The 20384-nt window shown below is 41.9% G+C and overlaps 1 long non-coding RNA gene across 1 annotated transcript in view; it reads right to left on the reverse strand.

The window, feature by feature from the left end:
• The window catches only part of LOC131820468 (uncharacterized), a 49163-nt gene that overhangs the window by 10492 nt on the left and 18287 nt on the right, over positions 1-20384 (reverse strand). Inside the window, exon 2 of the long non-coding RNA XR_009349650.1 lies at positions 8919-9046. This is a non-coding gene — a long non-coding RNA (uncharacterized LOC131820468). The remainder of the gene's footprint in view (positions 1-8918; positions 9047-20384) is intronic.

The following is a 20384-nucleotide window of genomic DNA, read 5'->3' on the forward strand; positions in this document are numbered from 1 at the left end:
TCAAGTCAAAGACGGGAAAACCGTATGGGCTGAGAAAGCTGTGGGAAGAAACTTTCCAGAGGAAATGTGACAAGCCACTGAGAATTCAGAGAAAAGGAAGATTTTAAATATGCATTGGCTTTGTGAGGGCAGGTTTTATAGGTGATCCTGACAAAGGGGACCCTGCAAATACAGAGACGGAATCCAGCTTTGAGTGGACTGATTCATTAGTGGAAAGCAAAGAAGCAAATAACAAGTATAAGAAACTTGAGAAATTGGCTTTGAAGGACAGGGAGAGAGAGAAGGAGTAGCCAGAGCAGTAAATGAGTGAGGGTAAATCAGAGCATAATTGCGGGGAAGAGGAAAGACTTTTTTTTTTAATGGGGAAAGTGTGAAGCTGGATGCTAATGAAGCCAGGTGTATCGTTTTTTGTGGCAGGAAGTTCCTTTATAACAGCCTCTGTATGTTCTACAAAGTAGACGACAAGGTCTCTGCTTGGAGTTAGGGAGGTGATCAAGGCATCAAGGAAAGTTTGCAACAATCGTTGTCAAGAGCAGGAGAGTGAGTTGACCAGAGAAGCTCGGTAAGGTCGCTGGGCAGTGCCGAGGGTCCCCTTGGCACCGGTGATTATGAATCAGGTCACAGCGGCACCAGCCTGCCCCGTGGTGTGATTTTACTTGGTTACACTCAGCTGTTTGGGTATTGGTGTGTGTTGGCTTTATCCAACTTTGGGCCTTTGCCCACATTTATATGAAAAAAAAAAAAAAAAAGAATACAGAGGACTTCAGGATGCTGAAAAATGATTTACTGAATGGATGAACCATGGAATCTAAGCTGGCCGGAGAGGGGAGTGAAAACAGAAGGGTGACAAATGCAGGGGGTAAGAACAGTGGTCCAGAGCCTGATGGTCCTGATAAACTTGGATGAAATGATGAGACATTATGGTCAGAGAGTGAGTGGAAGGTGGGGCAAATCTGATCCTGAAAAAGATATGACTGAGCAGAAGGATGAAGTTGCTTAACCCAGAATTTTGGAAATGAGGTCATGGAACTAAGAGGTGAGAACGTCAGGTGTGTCCCCAGGCACGTGAGCACTGATTTGCTGAAATGAGAGTCAATATGAGAGAACATGGTAATAAGGTAATGTTAGATAGTCTAGTTGTGTTTACAACCTTGGATTTTATGGAATTAAAGATATCCAACTTTTGTTCTTGCCAAGTAAGAACGTTCTCTAGAACACAATCTATTATCACCATTATTTGTTTTTAAAAAAAGATGTTTTAACTCCCCCCAACTTCTCATTTTCCACCTCCCCCTCCAAATAAAGAAGGACACAATCTCAGATTAAAGGACCAATACTTTCCCAAGAAAAGGTGGTATGCTCATTATACACACACATATGCACATGTTCTACTATCTTCACTTTTCTCAGTTGGCCAGGATCAAACTTCCTGCACGTTGAAATGGTCCATGTGATACTATGATTTATAATAAGAAATAGGTGTTTGGTCTTCTTCCCTGTTCTGACACAGAGCTCCTAAAAACCTTGGGATTTCCTAAATGATAAGAGCGATAAAGGTGACTTTTATAATGACAATGAGATAACTTTTGGAAAGCCAGGTAACCTAAGCATGGGGGCTGGTTGCCAGAGGAGCCATGTGATAAGAAGCTTGGAATTTTCATCCTCCCTGTCCTTGGTCTGACCCCTGGGGAGGAGAAGGGAGCTGCAGGTTGAGTTCAGTCACCAGTGGCCAATGACTTAATCAATTACGCCTATGTAATAAAGCCTCCATAAAAACTCACAAGAAATGGGTTCAGACAGTTTCCAGGTTGGTGGACACATGGAGACGTGGGGAGAATGGTGCACCCAGAGAGTACAGAAGCTTTGCACCCTTTCCCCATACCTTGTCCTATGCCTCTCTTGTGTCTCTTTCTGAGTTATATCCTCTTATAATAAATTGGTAATCTAGTAAATAAAATGCTTGTCTGGGTTCTGTGAGGTACCCTAGCTAATTAATGGAACCCATTAGAAGGGTATCCCACCAAAGGCACCCATAAGGGAATCATTGGAACCTCTGATTCATAGACTGTCATCAGAAGCACAGGTGACAATCCGAACCCACAACTGGCATGGGGAGACAGTGGCTATCTTTCAGGACTGAGCCCTTACCCTGTGCCATAGGACACTCTCTCCAGGTAGATAGTGTCAGAATCAAGCTGCATTGGAAGACACCATGAGAGTGTCCAAGAATTGCTTGATGGTGTGGGGGAGAAACCTATACATGTTGAAACTGGTATCAGATCTGAATCTTTGATGTAGCATTTGAGAAGGGCTACTCTTACTCTAGTCCAATAAAGTTCTACTTGCTACCTGAAATAAATCTGTACTCTTAAAAGTGTCCTTCCATGATGAGACTTCAGCAGTGAGACATGGCAGTGACTAGAAATGGCCCAGAATTGTCTTTTAACAGAAATCTTGTGACCAAAGATCCTCCACGTACACTGTTACTATTTCATCATTGTTAGTGATTTGCCAGAACTTTCCATAGATTAAAATAAAAGATTCCAATTTAAGTCTTCATTTCTTTTCCAATCTATCCAACTTATCAGTTAATCCTGAGCAAGAGAAAAAAGTGAATTTTGCTGTGGGAGGATCTCAATCAGTCCGTTTCTTAGATGCAGGGGAAATAATAAATCACAGATGTAAATCATATATGGCTATTAGGAAGGAAGATATCTGGGTCCCAGTCTTAGTAGGCCACTAATAGTAGAGTGATTGTGGCCAAATTACAACCTGTTTCCTAGTGTCCACAGGCGTAAAGTCAAGGGTTTCTAAAGACTCTCGCAGTACTCACATGGTATGTAAAAGTAAGTGGTGCTTTGGCCATGCCTAGAGAGAGCTCATAACCTTTCAAATTTGGTAGGCCTCACAATCACCATGTGAAAAAGAAAATACCAGGGTTCCATGCTTGGAGATCCTGCTTCAAGAGGTCAAGGACAATGGGGTCCAGGAATCTCTGTTCAACAGGCACTTTGGGTGATCCCTGGATCTTTATTGGAGAAACTCTGTTGGGGGCCTATTTAATGATCCTTGGTCTTACCCATGAATTGAATGAGAGGAAAATCTTGGCCAACACCTGTTCTGCTATTTCTTCTTTCAACTCAGATTTGGACTTAAAACTGTCATCTCTCTTTCTCTCTTACTCTCAAGATGCATATGGAAGTTCTGTGACTAAGAACTCATCACAGTACCTCTGGGCAGTGTAGGCGGTGATCATTCTCATTAGCTAAAAATGACTGGCCAGAGCAGAAGCAGCCTGGTGAAGAGGGATGGCCGGCAGAAGAAGCCATGGTAGGAGAGGGGAGAGGTGATCTGGGTTTGGAGGCTCAGAAGATGGTGGCAAGCCAGGGAGGAAACAAAACTTAATATTCTATAACCTATCCATATCTAATAGTCTCTAACAATCTTATAAAGAAATAAGTTTCTTATAGTATTTCCAGATCCTATTGTTCATTTATAGTATTTATTTCCAGGCCTTCAAGGTTTTCAAGACCCTTTCCCATTTTTAACGTTTAAAAAAACCTGATTCTGCTCAAAACCTGAGTGTGTGTGTGTGTGTGTGTGTGTGTGCGCGCACACACGCACATTTGTTGTTGTTGTTTGTTTCTAATATTTAATCAGAATGTCATACAGTCAAGAAATTATAGCTCCCTATTTAGGCTACATTTAGCCAATTTAGCCAATGCTGCCATGTCTCTATTTTGAACATTTTGCCTCCAGAGCCATTGTTGTCAGTGTAAATTCAGATGGAAGGGTTGAAAAATAAAATTTGTAAGTGGTGCCTATTGAGAGTTTCTACTATTTAAAAATCTGTAAGAATGAGTTGGACTACCACTAGGGAGATGGGTAGAGGCAGTATATGAACTGAAAGCCTGTTCTGCACCTGTGCATTCTCACCCTGCCTTCCCCATCTCTTGCTCCCCCACACCCCCCCATAGCTTCCTGTCTCCTGCTATGAACTTGAGACTTTGGAGTGAGGAAAAAAAAGAAATCATATTTGCCTGGCTTGTGCATATCAGCTGTGGTCTGATTCAATACTTCCTTGAGCCAACCCAGGCTGATACAAAATTTAAAGACTTTAATTAATTAATATTCCATCCTTCTATTTTATTTTCAGTTCTTTATCCCTCTTGATCGACTTGTTAGCCTTCTGAAAACATTTTTTTCAGAAATCTTTAATGTGAGAAATTGAATATGAACTTTCTAAATATCTCTTTCTGATGTTTGAACCAGTCAAATATCACTTACATTTCATTTGAATTTCTAATATTAGTATATAATCATACACAATTAGGATCTGACTTATCCCTGCTCTCTCCCTCTCCTATCCTGCATTTCCTCATACACCCTCAAGCATAGAGCAGAATTGGAAGGTTGAGACGGTTGAACCAAAACAGTGGTTTGGTTTATCCAATGAGAGCCTAAGAAAAAAAGCTATAATACATTCATATCCTTAAAGTTAACCACTAAAACTTTTAAATTATTTGTTAGAGAGTCTCTTTACAAATTTCTCCTTAAAACTCAAGTCGCTGGTGGAAGCTTATTGTGAAAGTTCATCTGTGAGAGCCTTAAGGTCATCTACATTGTGCTGAAGAACTGATTGATGGACATGTCCCTTTAAGTCACTGCATTGAAAGAGCTACCTTAGTTGGAGAGTGGCATAATTTCAAATTGTGTCAAGCAAATTCCAGGAAATGTTAAGTTGACATGTGCACTATCTCTGGAGGTATTATGGTTGGTGGGCAACCCATTTTTTTTTCCAGCATATGAAACTTATATTGGAACTATGACTAAGAAATATTTTTCGCAGAACATAGTCACAGTTCATTTCAGTTCAGAATTCCCCATCCCCACTCCACCACCCACATCCACACCTTCTCTGTTGGGTTTCATGTATTTAAGCACTGGTTCTATTGAGCTAACAAGCTACTTCTTCCCCAGTCTGAACTACAGTTTCTCCTTCTCTAACATGGGGGCCATAATATCTCCCTACCAGTAGGAGTGATAGGAGAATTTGTTCAAAGATAATCACAGAGGAGTTCCTTGGTGGCTCAGCTGGTTAAGTGTGACTCTTGATTTCTACTCAGGTCATGATCTCAGGGTCATGGGATGGAGCCCCACATTGAGCTCTGTGCTGGGCATGGAGCCTGCTTGGGATTCTCTCTCTCCCTCTCTTCCCAACCCCCAACTTCCAGGCATGTGTATACATGCTCTCTCTTTCTCTCTAAAAACAAAACAAAACAAAACAAAACAGAACAAAAAAGATAACGACAGAGAAGTTGTCTGATAAATTAAAGCACAGTAGAACCATGATAGGTTATTTAGATATCCATGAATTTGCTGCCATTGAATATGTCAATAGAACTGGGAAAACTACTTTATTTACTTGTCAACACATACAGCTCTCAACTTTATGCCCTCACTCTTCTAAGTGGTTTTAAATATTAACTCATGTAGTGCTCTTATCAACCTTACAAGACAGCCCCAATTTACAGAGCAGGAAACTAAAGTAACTTGACCAAAGGCACAAAGAACTAAGGAGCATAGCCAAGATTTTGAACCCAGGAGTCTAGTTGTAGGGTCTACCCACTCAACCATGATGCTGAGCTACCTTGAGAGAGATCCTGCCCGCCTGCCTGACTATGGCAGCCACATTAGCAGGTTCAGTCTTGAATTTGCAGACAGTCCCTGGGGAATTTAACATTTTTATTCAACAAATATTTATTGAGTATTTATAATTTCTTTGCCAGGCACCGTGCTAGGTACTAGGACTATAAAGATAAAAGACTCCCTTGTGGAGTTAGTGGTTGTTGAAAAAAACAGGGAACACCTGATAAGAGGCTATTTCCCTTCCTTTCAAGTCAACAAAAGTAAGCTGAGTCAAAGAAAATTCCAGAGCATGTGAAGTCTAACCTCCGCCCATCCTAAGTAGCCTTTGATTAGCTTCCCAATCTCTACCTATTTATCTGTCAAAAAAAAGAAAGCAAAGCAAACCTGGATGACTCAATAGTTTAAAAACTGGGGTTGCTTCCAGCTGATCCTAGGGCAGGTCAACTGACTGATCTTGGTATAGCCTCCTTCCCCCAGACTGCAGAGAACCAAGGCCAAGCTAAGTCAGAATAGGTCAGCTTTTGAGGGACTGCTTTTACCACCCATGTGAGGTGCATATGGTACACTAGTTCTAGAAAGAATGTTGATTTCCTCACTGGGTTTTACATGGTGAGTGGGTATGGAGGAGAATGAACATCACAACATCGGAACACGTAAGAAAAGAAGAAAAGAAACCAGACATTTGTCCTCATTGCTAACAAACCAGTGTATAGATGTACAGAAGAGGAGTATATTACTGACTTCATGTTACTGTTTTAAAGGAAAATAGCCATCAAGGTCAAGATAATACAGGCAACGTTTATCATATATCTATTCTCAGGAAGTATATGGAAAAACAGCAAATGAACTAACAAGGGTTTAGAATACAGATGGGTGCTCAGAAAGGCCTACTCAAATAGGCACATTTGAAAACTCCTTGGGTGGGGGCGGGTCACAAATCTCTTCCCACTGACATCCAGTTAGGACTTGGGCTGTGGATAAGAAAGTCAAGCTGAGGGGTGAGGAGTGTGACTCCAGGTCACAACACTTTGCGTGATCTCTCAGGCCCCACATTCGCCAATTACAGAGGCTTTACCTAGTGACCTCATGGGGGGAAGCTCACCTCCTCATAGCCCACTTCATGCAAAGCCAATGCACTGTGTCTGTGTGCAACGCATGGAGTCTCTGGAGGGATCCTTGGGCCCTCCTGGCTGGTGATGCATAGAAATACCTGCATTCCTAGCCCTATCACCACCATTTGGAGGCCTCCTTATGCAGGGGGCTCTGGGCGGGGGGGTCATGGTTGAGGCATTTTTCAGGCACCTCTGCAGAGAGCACCTTCTAGAGTTGGGGGCAGGGGGACCCTGAGCTCTGAGTCACTCTGACTCAGTATTCAGTATTTTCACTCCTACTCTTCCCCAGCTCTCTCCACCCCCTCCACAAACTGGCAGGAGCCTTTTGTCTGGGCTTCCTGTTTGTGCTGGCCCTGTTCCAGGGTGAAAAATAAAACACTGGGAGAGCTAGTGCTTCCCCAGTCTGCCTCTTCCTCCTCCAACCCAATAAGCATTTAAAGGCTCCATGGTTACTCTCACTTTGGCTTGTCCTAATTGATCACCTCGATGCCTTTGGCTCTCTCCAGCTCAGCTCTGGCCAGGCAGGAGGCTCAAACAAGAGGTTATTTTTCAGTTGTAATTGAAAGGTAAGTATTTGGACCGAGGTGACCCTGATGCTGGGGCAGCCCAGAAAGTAGACCCAAACCTAAGCCAACAGATGCCTCTAGGCTAAGAAATTCAAATCTAAGGCCAACCAATCACAAACAGCCAACTTTTCCAAATAAGGCAACTGTTCAAGCTAGACCCAATCAAGCAATTTCCGTGCTTTGCTTCTCTGGCTTTTCTATGCAAGTCTTGCCCCGAGGCCCCAAGGGGCTCCTAACCACTTGTGGTTTTCTGCTGCCTGATTCAAATCCATTTCTACTCAAATAAACTCTTAAAAATGTAATATGCCTCAGTTTATCTTTCACCAGAATATCCTACCAAAAGTAGCCAAACCACCTTCAAGAAAAAAGCCTGGTCAATTGCTGCTTTGCTCTGAATTGTCCTCGTGCCTTTGCCATCCCGATAAATTCATCAGTCACATCAGCTTCCGCTGAACTGCATCACTACTTGTCAACCAGAATGTTCTGGATGACATTCAACTGAGGACATTTTCTAGTGTACAAATAATCAGTATCAGTAATTTTTTCAAAGCACGACGTGTGAGAAGAATCAGTGAAATTTTGTACCCCTCAAAGTCAGCTGCACCTGGGACCACAGAGGAAGGTTAGTTGGCTGTTTTCTGAATGCTGTTGGGACAGGTAGGGTTTCCATGAGTCTGCTCTTCCTACAGCTACTCTGATGGGGGAGGTATTGTGGGAGTTTTCTCTTTCAGGGTGCCAAGCAGGAAATGGGCAGCACTCTTAAAAATTAACTTCTCCTGGGGCTCAAATTAGCAGCTGATTAGATAGAAAGGCAAATAACCTAGGTGAAAGAGAAAGCTATACCTTCTGGTTCTTAGATGACTTTGACCTAGAACTGTGTATGTTAAAAAAACTAAGCGGCAGGGGTGCCTGGGTAGCTCAGTCAATTGGGGCACCCGACTCTTGGTTTCTGCTCAGGTCTTGCAGTCATGGGGTCGAGCCCCACGTGGGGCTCTGCACTCAGCACAGAGTCTCTCAGATTCTCTCTCCCTCCCTCTTCCTCAGATAGATAAATGAAATCTCAAAGAAAGAAAGAAAAAAGAAAGAAAGCTTTAATAAATACGGGAGTTTGCTTTAAAGTGTCTTTAATCCCAAGTATGAGAATAGTGAGAAAGTCTAGGGTGGCATGGCCCTTGGCGAAAGAGGAGATCACTCCCAGAGGCAAGCAGAGCAAGGAAGGATGCCATGGTGATGTGGGTGTGTTTGTGTGTGTGTATGTGTGTGAGCATGAGCACATGCCCATGTGCATGCACACTGGCTCGGAGGTTCGTTCAGTTCACTGGGACAGCCTCCATTCTGTGGGTCTACAAACTAACTTCAGCGCTCTGTTAATAAATTGAGTCACTTGAACCTCAGTACTACTTGGCAGTGGAAAACTCATCAATCTAGGGCACACTTGCTCCAGTCAGTGTTAACTCAGCCAATCGGGGGCTCTCTCCTTGCCTGGGAGTTTGCGAAGCATTGTGTCATGGAGGGAGGAAGAGGTTGGATGGTTGGAGGTAGGTGGTCCTCCATTGTCACAGGGGCCTGTGACAGTCCTGCTGAGACTTACATCATTTTGCTAGGTTGTCCTCATCACTTCTGCTCTCTGGCATCCATGGAGATATCTGCATTCCCAGTGAGCTTCTGCTTTCGTGGTTTATTCTGCTGCTACTCAATGTCCTTGAATCCCTGAGGCCCCTGTAGGGGAAGAAAGATCATTTTCCCTGTAAGCTTCTGAATGCTTGGCTGAGACCCTTGTGATAAAAATCAGATTAAAAGAAGAAAAAAACAAAAAACAAAAAACAGAAGTTTACTAACATGTATACCTCATGTGTAAATGGAAGCTACCCAGGGGAAAGCAGGTGATAACTCCTTGAGATGGCTTAGCCTCTGGCTTAACTACCATCTTCAGCTAAAGAAAAAAGAAAGAAGAGTGAGGTGGGCTGGTCATGTGGGAGGTTATCAGGAAAAACAAGATAAACAAGAGTAAGGTTGTTACACAGATTTAAGTCTGTGCTCCCTCCATCAGTCAGTCTTTTATGATTAAGAGTCATCCTTCATGGAGCGCTGAGTGTGGTGCATAAACAATGAATTCTGGAACACTGAAAAGAAATTTAAAAAAAAAATTTTTTTTTTTTTTTAAAAAGAGTCATCCTTCTCTTCTTGGTACATAGAGGGAGACATCCTTACAAGTGGAGGTTTCCTTTGTAAATACAAATTTCTCTTGAAAAAGAGTAACTTCTACTCTCTTTTCAGAGCTTTTCCTGTGTCTCGAAATAATTCTATGTGACTCAAAATAATCCTATGCCAAAGAGGCCCATTTGGGGATGGCGTGTTTTGCACCCCTCAAAGGCAACTGCACCTAAGACCACAGAGGAAGGTTAGTTAGCTGTTTCCTGAGTGCGACTGGGACATGTTACATGGGTGTCTGTGAGTCTGCTCTTTCTACAGTTACTCTGGTGGGGGGGGGGGGGTGTTATTGTGGAAGCTTCTCTTTCAGGGTTCCAAGTAGAAAATGGGCAGAACCCACACCAGTGACTCATTCTGCTACTCTCCTTGCTAGGTCTCTTCCCTCCTCCAGCTTGGAGGACTTGGACCTAGTGGCAAGGAGGCAGGGGAGGGAAGAAGCAGATCAGCCCTCTCTTTCTGTGTCAGCTTCAGCCGTAGACATCAGGACTCGAGAACATAATGCCCTCTTTCTTCTGCTGCAATAATTTTCCTTGGGGACACAAAGATCTCATGTCTAATAGCCAAATGGGCAGTATGGGAATAGGGAGCATAAGAGAGTAAAAGCAAGTGGGAATGACGAAGATGAGAATGCATCAGTTAATATTGCCTACTATCATTTTGCCACATGTGCATATATAATAGTAGCTAGCACTGTTACACAATTTTTCCACGCCAGAGGCTTTACAAGCATCATCTCCTGTAGTTCTCCTATGAATCAGATGAAGGGGGTATTTTTTTTTAAAGATTTTTATTTATTTGACAGATCACAAGTAGGCAGAGAGGGAGGCAGAGAGAGGAGGAGGAGGCAGGCTCCGTGCTGAACAGAGAGCCCGATGTGAGGCTGGATCCCAGGACCCTGGGATTATGACCTAAGCCGAAGGCAGAGGCTTTAACCACTGAGCCACCCAGGCGCCCCGAAGGGGGTATTCTTTTCCTAATTTTGTAACTGAGGAAATGAAACCTGGAAGGTTGAACAACTTGCCTAAAGTCACACAGTCCGTTGGTGATGATGCCCGAACACAAACCCAGCTATTTCTGACTCTAGATTCTTGACTCTTTCTACTACTTCTCCAAAAGATACAAATCAAAAATCTAGCAGAGAGGAGAATCTAGCAGAGAGGAGGCATCTGCAAAGCAGATTGTGAGAAACCCCTATCCTGATTCTTAGAGCTCTGGCCTCTTGAGATAGCGAAGCAGCACAAGCAAGGAGAATCTGTCCAGTGGATAGAGGCTCAGAAAGGACCAAGCCCTTCCTTGAGAATGGCTGTAGGAAAGCACAGAAACATAGATGATCTCAGATCCTTAAAAACAGTCTGAACAAGTGGCAGAGACTTATTTTCCAGAAACTGCCTTCAAGAGAACGAAGAACTATACGGCATCATTTTAAAAAGCCAAACTAAAGAAGGGTGAACAAATCCCAGAATAAAGTTGGAATGCTACAGAGCTGGGGAGTCTACTCTGGCTACAAATGGGAAGATACCTATTCATAGTTTTCTTTTTTTATATCCCTGATTTTCTATCCAACTCTACTCTTCTCTCACCTGTCACCAGAGGCTCCAGAAGGCAAAGGAGCAGTGGCTCCTGGCATTGGAGTATCAAAGCCAGGAGCTTCTGTCCATCATGGCACGTGTGAGGAGCAGCAAACATATATGAGCAAGGGGACCAACGAGGAATGTTTTGTCTACAAGGGTTGCTCTAGGCAAGGAGTAAAACTACATGAGCACACCAGAGTCAAGCACTTGGGAGGTGGGGGACCATGTGGCCCTTGGGAACTCAAAAACAGAGTGGAGGTGAAGAATAGGAAGGAGACTGCAAACGATAGCTCGCTGACTTTGGAGTCATCAAGATCTGGCCATGAAGCCTGACCTTTTGCTCATCAATGACATGACCTTGGGCATCTTGGTTAACCTCCATGGACATCAGCTTTCTTATTCATAAAAGGATTCTAACAAATATTATCATCCTTGCACAGTGGTTGTGAAGCACACAGATTAGGACCTCACAGGTGATGGGTCCTATCCTACATCAAGGGTCATGTACTACCACCTAATACATCCTCCATGGTTTCCATCAGATCCTTAGAGCTCATACCAGGTTGGACTCTCTGCCCTGGCATGTGCAAGGCCCTGTGCTAGGGTTGTAAAGTCAAGGGGCACAAAGCTGGGTGGAGGAGATGAGTGCTGAACGGCTCCTGCTCTATTTGCTTTCTGCTGCCGCAGACCCACTTACTACAAGCTTAGCATCTTTAAACAATATGCATTTATTCTCTCAGCTTCTGTGGCCTACAGTCTGAGCACGGTTGAGCTAGATCTATGTTTGGGATCCCACCAGGCTGAAGGCAAAATGTTAGCTGGGCCCCGTATCCCTGCCCGGGCACTTGACTAGGAAATAAACCATCTCCAAGCTCATAAAAGTTATTGGTGGACTTGGTTCCTTATGGCTATAGTACAAAAGTCCCTGTTTGCCTGCTAGCCATTGACCAGAAACCACTCTCCATAGGTACAAGCCTTGGGTCCTTGCCACTTGGCTCCCTCCACAGACAGTTTCTAACATGCTTCAAGGCCAGTAGGAGGATCTCTCTCACTTCAAACAATTCTTCTCTTCAGAGAAGGCCCAGATCCATTTTTGAGGTGTTCACCTGCTCAGGTCAGTCTCACCCCAAATAATCTCCCTCTTGGTGTTGTTACATCTGTAGGATCCCTCCCCATTAGCAGGTAACCCAACCTTATCACAGGATGAAATCCCATTGTATTTCCAGATCTCACCTACACTCAAGGGGAAGAGAATCACATGGAGCGTGGACACCAGGGGGCAGAAACCAGGAGAACATAATAATTCTGCCAGCTAGACCTGCTCAGTCACACTCCACTCCAAAGGACGACTGAGGGCTGAGTCTTCCCATGGGATGAGTAACACCTCATGGACACGCCTGTGAATCAGCAGTTGATTCACTTGGAAAATTCACAAGGTGATTTTTCTCCCTGTTAGATGGTATATAGAATCACGGCAAACATTTCAGAGATCACACCCTGGAATAATATTGTCCTTCTGGGAAATGTTTCGCCCGGGAAGCATTTCTTACCATCTCAGGTACTCTCCATTCTATCTGTCCTGCAGATAGATATCTTAAGGCTAGAGTGGGGATCCATCTATAAAATGGGCTTCGGATTACAGGTCCTGCGGCCTGAGATCTAATTTTAAAAAATACTCTCAATCTAAATATGGAGAAACTAAGGCTCAGATAGGACCAAACACTTCCGGCCCCCTGCTCTGGGCCTCTTGCAGTACTGTCCTGATCAAAATGTCGAAATGTCCACAGATCGGTCTGCCCTGGCTGTCCAAGGAGAGAAGTATCCACTAAGTAAGATTTTAGCAAGTTGTTTAATGAGTAGGTAACAATTAGAGAATTAACAAAATACTAGCCCATTTTGGGTGGGTTGAGGGATTTTTCAAGTAAAATTTAATCTCCTGCATGATTATTACTATAAAGAGAAAGAGATTGGTAAAATTTATTTTTTAATTAATTGAAATTGAATTAATGGAATTAATTGGGGAATATTTCTTTTGCATAAAGCCTTTTTTTCCTCATTTTCAATGAAAAAATTATTTTGTATTAATATTAATACGTTCCATGAGACAAGCCCACATTTTGAAAGTAAGTAACCTATAAATCTTCCAAGGTCTATCAGGATTAAAACAACTACAAAAGGATCTTGCTCATTATCTCCTATCAGTTTACTGATTGCTAACTGATCTACTGGGTGTCACCACCCTTGCCTTTCCAGATGGTTTCTTCTCTCTCTCTTTCAGGCTAGGCTTCTTCTTCTTTTTTTTTTTTTTAAGATTTTATTTATTTATTTGACAGACAGAAATCACAAGTAGTCAGAGAGGCAGGCAGAGAGAGAGAGAGAAGGAAGCAGGCTCCCTGCTGAGCAGAGAGCCCGATGCAGGACTCGATCCCAGGACCCTGAGATCATGACCTGAGCTGAAGGCAGCGGCTTAACCCACTGAGCCACCCAGGCACCCTCAGGCTAGGCTTCTTAAGAACCCTGGGCAGTGTGTCAATAAAGAAGTATCAGCTATGCTGACAAATAGTGGGGTTAGGCTTGAGAAAGACTTGCTGGATTTAAAATCCAGAATTCCAAAGTCAAATGGAGATTGTGGTTCTGTGCTTGTATATGAGGGGAAGACCCCAGAATCTGACCTCACTCAACCCTTCAGCTCCAGGGAATTTAAAGAGCTGGCATGGTGGGAGTACCAGTTAGATTTAGTAAGAAGTGCCACTGGCTGAGCCTAGCAATGAAAACACACTGGCTCTGGAGGGATCTTCATCAGTGTTGGTGGCAAGGACCAAAGCCAGAGCCCAAGGAAGTGAAGTAACCAGAATTCTCACGTACTGCTGTTGGTAATGCAAAATTGGACAGCCACTTGTGAAATCAGTTTGGCAGTTGCTTATAGAGTTAAATGTACGTTTACTGAATGAGCCACTCATTCCACTCCCAGGTGTTTATTCAAGAGGAATGAAAACAGATGCCCACGGAAGACTTGCACATGAATGCTCGCAGCACCTTGATGTATAGTGATCTAAATGGAAACAGTAGAAATGTCCATCAAGAGATGAATGGATACACAAATTGAGGGACAGTTGTACCACAGAAGAGTCGTTATTAAGAGTCTCATGCTCTACTGACTGAGCTAGCCGAGAGCTAAAAGAGTTGTTATTAATAAGAAGAAACAAATACCAGTACAGACAACATGGATAAATCTTAGCAGCATCTTGCTGAGTAAAAGAAGCCAAACAAAAGAGTACATATGATGTGATTCCAATTTTCACTTAAATTTTTTTTTTTTTTTTTTAGTGAGGGAAAGAGTAGGGGAAGGGGTAGAGAGAGAATCTTAGGCAGGTTATTCACAGAGGAACATGATGTGGGGCTCGATCTCACAACACTGAGGTCACGACCTGCATGGAAATCAAGAGTCCGATGTCTAACTGACTGAGCCACCCAGAAGTCCCTATGATTCCATTTAAATAAAGAATTAAAGCAGGCAAAATCAAAGCTGTCTTGAGAGAAATCATATCAATTCTTGCTTGAGACAGGGATTAGGGCTCTGTCAACTGCAAAGGGGGCACAAGGGAGATCTGGGGGGTAAATGAGAATACATCTTAATGGTGGTAATGGCTACACAAGTGTATGTATTTGTCAAACTCAACAAGCTGTAGTCTTAAAATTAGTGCATTCAATTGTATGTAACATTCATTATTGTATGAATATTAAACCAGATAAAGTTGATTTTTTAAACATGACCCAGACCTAGGGTTTCCACTGGAAAAAACTCTGATCTAGATCACTCTGCGTATCTCTAGAGACATCTGAAATTCATGCTATGTTTCTTAATTCCAATGTAATATCTATTTCATTGATACAAAAACACCATAGGGACCAAGATGGAGTAGACGCACTTCTCCCTACTTCTCCTGATAAGTATAGCTTAGAATGCCTAGACATTACAAAGCAAATGTAAGACTTTGACGGTGGACAGAAAAAGGAAGTCTGGGGAACAACCTCAGAACTCAGGGAATGATGTGACAGTGAATTTCCCGTGTTTTGTTTTTGTCTCATGTATCTTGGATCAACTAAGGAGGAAACTAGCCACTCATAAACACCAATGAGTACACACCAAAGAAAGAAAAAAGCTTCCAAAGAAGTCTGCTCTTTCTAGCCAAGGGACCGGGAAAGCATATGCCTAGCAATACAGAAAACTTTTAGACAATAACCACCCTACTCAAGCCAAACACCACAGAGACAACTGAGCCCCCACCCCTACCTGGCCAAAAAAGTCACCCCCCAAGCAGCAGAATTTGATGTTCTTCCTTAAGTGAGTACTGTATCTTCTAAAAACAACAACAAACAAAAAACACAAAACACAAAAAGCTGGTAACATTTTCAGTGGCCCAGACTGTGCTTTGGGATAACTATGGCTAATGGTGGTTGTAATACCATAAGGGTGCTTCAATTCTGAAGGAGCTAAGATATCCAGATGGCCCCAGCATCAATGTCTTCTGTGACTATTATACTGTCAGATATCTAATACAAATACGTTATTCCTCATTCTCAAACTGGAACCTTGGTGTACAAGACATAACCAGTGTTCTCTGACAACCTTACATTCCAACTGTCAGGGTGACTTGGTAACCAAATCATCTTTGGCACTTCCTAGACGGCCACTTGGTATTGCCAAAGTATTTACTTCTGCTTCCCACTACTTTGACTTCCCACTGGCACCCATGAACAAAGAAGGAATTCCAACAGTAGTTAGATGGTAGTTACACTCTCCATAATTTTGCCAGTGTAACCTCACTAGTGTCATAAGAATTCCCCATTTTTCAGGCCCACAGTATAAGAAGAACTCTAAAGACAAAGAAGGCAACTTACCCTTTTCCTTGAAGGATCTTCCTAATTATTCATACTTAACCTATTCAAATAAAATGTTATCGTTATAAATGTATGCTTCAGTATTTGTATATTTTCAGGATGGAAATATCTGTCAGCCAATGTTGGAAAAGACCTTATTCCAATGTTTGAAATGCCTTGTTCATTAAGACCTAGTGAGCATTTTTCAGGACACTGTAAACAGTTTGTAAAGCTTTATAACACCAACACTGTCTCACTACCCACATTGTCCAGATCCAGCAGGAACAGTAAAAATCTGAAAATTGCATTTGGAAAAGAAACTTGCCATAATATATGTTTAAAAATGGCCCCGCCCATAGCATGAACATGAAACCTGTAGTTTATAAAAGACTGACAATCTCCTCATAGGAAGTATTAATTTGTAGGACTTTGGGTCTTCCTAGCACTTCTGGCAGACTTTACATTAGTTAAATGGCGCTAGATTGGATTATAACAATATATACAAGATGCAACATTTCATTTGCAAGTAGGAGAGGCTCTACCAATTGATCCAGCTGTTTTCACATTTGGGTTCATCCATTTTCACACTGCTTAAGCCTCACTGGAAGAGGTTTTACCAAGCCCCAGTAACTAATTTGGCTGTCAAGTTCTAAGTTCTTATATCTGAAACTCCTACCTCTCACAATAAGCAAGTATTAGTCCCCCTCATTTTATAGCTATATGCTATTAATATCTCTTTTTCTCCCTAGACACGGATTAGCAACCTATTCTCCACCATGTTCTAAATTAGTAGTGGCACCATCGTGTTCCCTAGGGTGACCTAAGGCCACAAGGACCAAAGACAGACCCGCTCCTCTAGCCTACACCTGCCAAGGAATAAATTCCAACCTGTGTTCCTGTGGACACTAAGTTCATCCCAATACAATTGGAAAGACTGAAGAAAATGTCCAAGGAAATATTTTTCAACCTACCTGTCATCAACGAGATGATAGGTCTAGTGTCCATTGAAAGTATCAGCAGCACACTACGGTGATCACACACCATGATGTTTGCTATTTTGCTGTATTGTTCCATCTGAACTTTCTGGTTTGGTCAATGAGTCATGACTAAGTGGTAAGGGGGATTCACTCTCAAAGACCAAGACAAACTCTCTCTGCTACCATGCCTTGACCTACTTTACTGTCACTGTGGTCTTCTGTTTAGGAGCTAAAAGATACAATAACATTTTGTTCCTTGAATTTTCAAATTAATATACAAGCTATTTAAATGTTTCTCAATGGTGGGTCTGTTCTCATGTGCCACAAGGCACTAAGGAAGAATCCCTATAGGAAAAGTGTCTTTCATATGACATAGGAAGTGTGACAGTTAGGCAGCAAAAGTTAAAAGACAAAACAAAACAAAACCAAACTCCCTAAATGTTATGAGTAACACAACTAGGCTAACTTCACAGAGTCTGTATTTTCCTTTTCCAACTTAGTGGAAAAACACAAAGATAACTAGCAACTAATAGATTAGTGTGCTAGGTCATTAATGAATCTGTGTTGTTAGAAGCCAGCATCTTGGGGCATCTGGGTGGCTCAGTGGGTTGAGCCTCTGCCTTCAGCTCAGGTCTTGATCTCAGGGTCCTAGGATCAAGCCCCGCACTGGGCTCTCTGCTTGATGGGGAGCCTGCTTCCCCCCCCCCCCCGCCTCTCTGCCTGCCTCTCTGCCTGCTTGTGATCTCTGTCTTTCAAATAAATAAATAAAATCTTAAAAAAAAAAAAAGAAGAAAGAGAGAAGCCAGTATCTCATCCTATCCTAGGCTACATAAAAAATCAACCCCAAGACCTATAGAGTATAATGCCATCTTCTTTCTAGGTGACAATTACAATTAGAAGGGAAATCATGACTTATACTTACAACATGTTGCAGAAGCTGAACCCCTTGAAAAGAATGTATTCTAAATGTTCTCACCTGGATACTAACAGACAGTGAACACTACATATTTAAGAGTAGACTTGGAAAATAAATCTTGACAAACCAAATGTAAGAAATTTTTACAAAAAAATCAAATTTAAAATAAAATATTGCTACAGAGGCAACAAAGGAAATTGTAGAATAAGAAAGTGACAAGAAATGCTACAATGCATTTTTTTAAAATTCTGCTGCTTTTTAAAATGACTTAAAGGGGCGCCTGGGTGGCTCAGTGCGTTAAGCCTCTGCCTTTGGCTCAGGTCATGATCCCGGAGTCCTGGGATCGAGTCCCGCATCGGGTTCTCTGCTCAGCAGGGGGCCTGCTTCTCTCTCTCTCTCTCTCTCTCTCTCTCTCTCTCTGCCTCTCTGCCTACTTGTGATCTCTGTCAAATAAATAAATAAAATCTTTAAAAAAAATAAATAAAATGACTTAAAATACACAAAATAGATTAATCATAATTCTTGGTTCATAGGACACGTTGATTCATAGTTCATCCTGGACTGTGCTTGGGCCTCTATATAAATATATTTGAATAATACTTGAATAATACAATGAATTTGAATAACCCTTGATATCTGAATAATACTTGATATTTGAATAATATTTAAATAATACAATGAATTTGAATAATACTGAATAATACAATGAGCATCTGGCACCACAGCACACAACTCAAGAATTAGAAATCTGGGGGGCCCCTGGGTGGCTCAGTGGGTTAAAACCTCTACCTTCAGCTCAGGTAATGATCCGAGGGTCCTGGGATTGAGCCCCACATCGGGCTCTCTGCTCAGCAGGACGCCTGCTTCCCTTTCTCTCTCTCTGCCTGCCTCTCTGCCCACTTGAGATCTCTGTCTGTCAAATAAATAAATAAAATCTTTTTTTAAAAAAGAAAGTCCTATTGATGTCTTTTACCAATTTTCTACCAGGTTGTCATTTTTTTTTTTTTTTTTAGTGAATTCACAGGAGCTCCTTATACTGCATTGATATGAAATTAATCCTTGGTAGATTTTATGTACCACAAATATCTCCTTCCAATTTAGAGTCTGTCTTTTCATTTTTTGATGAAAGAAGTTCTTTATTTTGCTACAATAAAAACTTCATTCTCCTTTTATGGCTAAATGTCTTTTCACATCTTATTCTTCCATATTTTCTACTAAACATTTTAAAGTTTGGCTTCTGACACTTAAGTTCTTGATCCATCTGGAATTAATTTTTGTAGATAAAGATAAAAATATATTTTTCTTTTTCCCTTCATAGCCATTTTTTTCTTAGTCCTGTTTATTGAGAAGCCCCTCCTTTCCTTGTTGATCGGCCATGCTACCTATATGTCATATATATATATGATATATATATATATCATATACATACATATATATATATACGTGTGTGTATGTGTGTGTGTGTGTATAATAGACTAAATAAGTGGAGGCCTGTTCAGAGACTCTATTCTACTTTACGGGCCAGTTTCTTTGGTCAGCTGGTTTATCTCTATGGCAAAACCAGGCTATCTTAAGTGCCATAGCTTCGTAGAAGTTCTGATATTTGGCAGGGTAAATCTCCCCTCTTTCTTCTTTAATTGTGTCTTGGATCCTCCTGGCTCTTTTCATTTTTTCTATTTCTAGATCTAATCTTGTCAAGGCTGCTTTTTTCTCTTGGTGCTGTTTGGAACTGGTGTACTTCGACTTGATAATGCTGCTGGTAAACATTAATAATCTAAAGAATATAAAAATAAAATAAAATATTCTCTCTTCTTGGGTACCTGGGTGGCTCAGTTGTTAAGTGGCTGCCATTGGCTCAAGTCATGATCCCAGAGTCCTGGAATCGAGCCCCACACCAGGCTTCCAACTTGGCAGGAAGCCTGCTTCACCCTCTCCCACTCCCCCTGCTTGTGTTCCCTCTCTCTTGCTGTCTCCCACTCTGCCAAATAAATAAAATCTTTAAAAAAAATTCTCCCTTCTCTTTGTATTGCAGAAAAGCAGGAACTCTCATGGATCATCTAGTTAGTTCTGAAAAATTGGTACGTTGAAAGTACTCACAGTCGTATTAATGAAAGATGTTTTAATTTCTGCTTAACTGTGGAGTCTCTTAACATACATAGACTTAAATAGTTATTGCTATGGTCTATGAAATGTAACCTATAACCACTACAATTCTGCAATTCTAGCTTGTTGTCTTACTTGATAATCATTTGCTCTGTTTAATAATATGCATGTTGGCATCAATACCAGTGAGGTTTCTTAGGTCATCTAGAAGCAACTTCGCTTTCATTTACCAATGTGACTGAAGCATAAGAGTAATAAATCTTTCAGCTCCTTTTTTTTCTTTTCATCACAGCATGCACAGGAAATAACATCCCTAAAACAGACGGAGATAAATGGACAACAGAGCTTGTGGCCAAGGTGAATTGCTTAGGGTTTCCAGGGCCCACTGAGCCTTCCTG

This window comes from Mustela lutreola, chromosome 18 (genome assembly GCF_030435805.1).
Source record: "Mustela lutreola isolate mMusLut2 chromosome 18, mMusLut2.pri, whole genome shotgun sequence".
Lineage (NCBI taxonomy): Eukaryota > Metazoa > Chordata > Mammalia > Carnivora > Mustelidae > Mustela > Mustela lutreola.